Source organism: Mytilus galloprovincialis, chromosome 11, assembly GCF_965363235.1.
Source record: "Mytilus galloprovincialis chromosome 11, xbMytGall1.hap1.1, whole genome shotgun sequence".
Taxonomy (NCBI): Eukaryota; Metazoa; Mollusca; class Bivalvia; order Mytilida; family Mytilidae; genus Mytilus; species Mytilus galloprovincialis.
The window spans coordinates 9,863,965-9,867,199 of record NC_134848.1 but is presented as its reverse complement, the minus strand read 5'-3'; the positions used below and the strand labels follow the sequence as shown (position 1 = coordinate 9,867,199).

The 3,235-nt window shown below is 34.1% G+C and overlaps 1 long non-coding RNA gene across 1 annotated transcript; it reads left to right on the top strand.

Annotated features, from left to right (window-relative positions):
- LOC143050979 (uncharacterized) lies at nt 1-1,950 on the top strand. Its single transcript, XR_012970521.1, has 2 exons — nt 1-393; nt 1,603-1,950. It is a non-coding gene; the product is annotated as an uncharacterized LOC143050979 (long non-coding RNA).
- Nucleotides 1,951-3,235: the final 1,285 nt, after the last annotated feature.

Below are 3,235 nucleotides of genomic sequence, written 5' to 3'. Positions count from 1 at the left end.
AGTACAGTTCAAGAGATTCAGCGGTACACAACGCACATCAAACAAATTTATCAGAAAAACGAGAAATATACTTTTTGATGTCGTCTGGAATTACGGAATCACGTGACAGAACAACACATATCTATGACGACATTCACGTACCTGTTCCATGTGCAGAAACTGATGAGGAACAAAATTACTGCCGGCCAACCTACAATAAAAAAACGAAGAAGACATTTCCTAATCGTATATCTCACCAGTATGAAAAACTTATTGGATTAGCAAAAAGAAAAAGGAACCGGATGTGCATTTTTGGTATCGTTTCCTCGCTGGTGGCCATTTTTAGTTTAACTGGTGCTATCATTTTCAGTATTTTCTATGCTAAGCCAACGTTCTGTGATAAATTACTCAAAGGTATGTTAAAAGCGATAACATAAAAAAGAATATTATTTTTTTATTACAAATTGTTGTAATATTGCTTAGAAGAAGGGGTATATAAAAATCGGTAAGATATAATCACGTCCTTAAAGTAGACAATATAAGACAGTGCATGGCTAAAGGAAAGAGACGAACAGAATTAAAAATAACACACTGAAAAGAAAACTAAAGCAAATAAATGCATCTCATAAATAAATCCGAAACAACAAAATACTTTAAGTAATAAATGTGAAAATAAGTTTATTGCTTCTCTTAATGAGGGAAGTTATAGAAAAATCTGTATCAAACCTATTTAAATTGTATGTTTGTGGGGTTTATAATCGGGATTGAGATCGGATCGATGGCTTGGAAAACTTTGTAATAAAAAACAGTTCTTTCGAACAAACAGGAAAAAGTATGACCGTTGGTATCCATTCTGTTAATGTGTTTGAGCTTTTCTTTCTTGCCATTTGATAAGGGACTTTCCGTTTAGAGATTTCCTCGGAGTTCGGTAATTTTGTTATTAAATTTTTTCCTTATTTTTTAAATAAACAAAACAAAAACAAGATCGCTTCTCTCCAAACTCAAATTTAACCCTTGCTATTGTGGGATGTGCTTTGGCTTTACGGGATGTATAGATACGCAGCAACGTTTGTTTTGAATGGGAGCGTTCACCCTGCGCGCATTTTTTTTTTTATATAAGAATGCCATTTACGTTCTATCACTTTAAAGAACCATTGACTAAAACTCTTTATTGGACTCGTAAGTGGTCTGTTTCAAGGCAGAATTTTACCCTCGATCCCTCATTTCGTTATTTCTAGTGTCAGTCCAAATTTACCGCCCATTACTCCGGTCGGCTTATTTCACAGAACCCACATATTGTCAGTATTGTAAGCAGTGTTTAGTCCTAAATTAGTATGACACAATTACAATTGGACCCGAGCAATCGAAGAATCATTCAAACTAAAGATAAAGATACATTACAATCTGGCTAAACCGAATCCTGCATAAACCGAAAACCTGTCTAAACCAAACATGTTCTTAAGCACCGTCATATCAAACTATGTGCGTTGTGAACCTTATAAAACCGAATATCGACCGAGACCGAACATAAATTTAAGTCCCAAAGAGTTTCGGTTTAAACAGGTGTCACTGTATATTAATATTTGTAATTTAAAATAAAATAAAATTGTTCTTTCATTTCAGAAAACTGGTTACTGGTTTGTAAACCGTCTGGTAGTCAAGGTGGGACCAGTATAATTTGCCCGGAGTCGAAATCAGTCGCAATTACTAAAGTGAACGTTATACGATACAGAAACATGTTTTTAAATCAGAAGAAAATGCCAAACTGTGAAGTTTCGACAAGCTGTATCAAGACCAGTGATAATATAACAGAAAGTATGCAAAATTATTGTGGTGGAAAGAATTCTTGTGAGATAGGTTCTATATATTTTGATAAACATAGCGAATCGTGCCAAGAACAAGGATATGACCTACTCAAAGTTACATTTTTGTGTTCATAGGTACCAATAAAGTCTACATATTTTGTAGTAATATTACCTTTTTCTATCACTTTCTCTGTTTTAATGTCTGTCTGTCTTTATCTTGATCTGGTTATCTCTCCCCCTCTCAATTAAGTGTGTACGCGAAATATCTGTTCTGCCAACTCTAGACCTTGGCAATTAATATTGATGATGGTAATACTGTACCTCTTGCTGTCCAATTTGAACTAGCTTTAAAAATGTGTCATTATTTTATTGATATACAAACAACTTTATACCCAGCATTGTATTCGATGTGTTATACTATTATATGATCCCAGACAAAGTCTCATATAGTATGGAGATAGATTTGGAGCAGTATAAGATTATTTGGTTTTTATAAAGAAGTAACAAAAATAAGAGGTAGAAGATAACAACGAATATATTCAAACTTATAGAACGAAGACCAAATTATCGTGTGATGGCAGAAAAAGAAACGGCAAACATTCTATAAAAGTTAACATAGAAAAAATAAACACTAAGCAACACGACAGCTGCTTATCAAAAACCGGCTCTATAAGGGTTAGAAAATCCTGTTCCGCACGTGACACCGGTCGTGTTGCTTATGTACGTACTATAATGAAAATCAGCCAAGCATGTCTATTTAACCTGTAATTTACCTTTCTGCCTTTAGGATACAAATATTACAGGTGTATAGACAACACGCAGGGCTATACTTTTAATATATGTTTATACTTTATAGTCTCCTGGTAGCCAAGTAACATATCCAACAGTGGAAATATAGCTCATTGTTATCTCAAGCTCGTACAAATAAATTATACATTTTCTTACATAGTTCATATCTGTGTATTTCGTCAAGAATTTGCATATATTATTTGTCGTTGAAAATCAGTCGGCATATCTTTCCTTGCACTGTAACATTAATTCTGTTCCATCACAAAAAAAATCTAACTCCGTCTGTCGGGCTTAGCTAGTTCTTATTCAAATGTTATATTCGCTCCCTGAATATTTTCAAATATTTGCCACTGGACACTGAACATATACCTAACAATATTCTCATTGGAAGTACACGTAGTATTCTACAATCGTGATCTTACATCAATATGCACAGGATAATAATTAAACATTCCATGGATATCCACATTCGACTTTAACTTGTCGTTATGGCAGGTTTATTTGAGTAACATGAAATCTAACACCTGAGTTCCGACAGGCTCAGTAAAATAACATTGGTTCTTGCATTGGGATGCTGATGGAAACGTGCAGTTGAATGAGACATGTCCGGCAATGAAGTAACGATGGGCATATCTAAATGAACTTTAAAACATTTAGACATA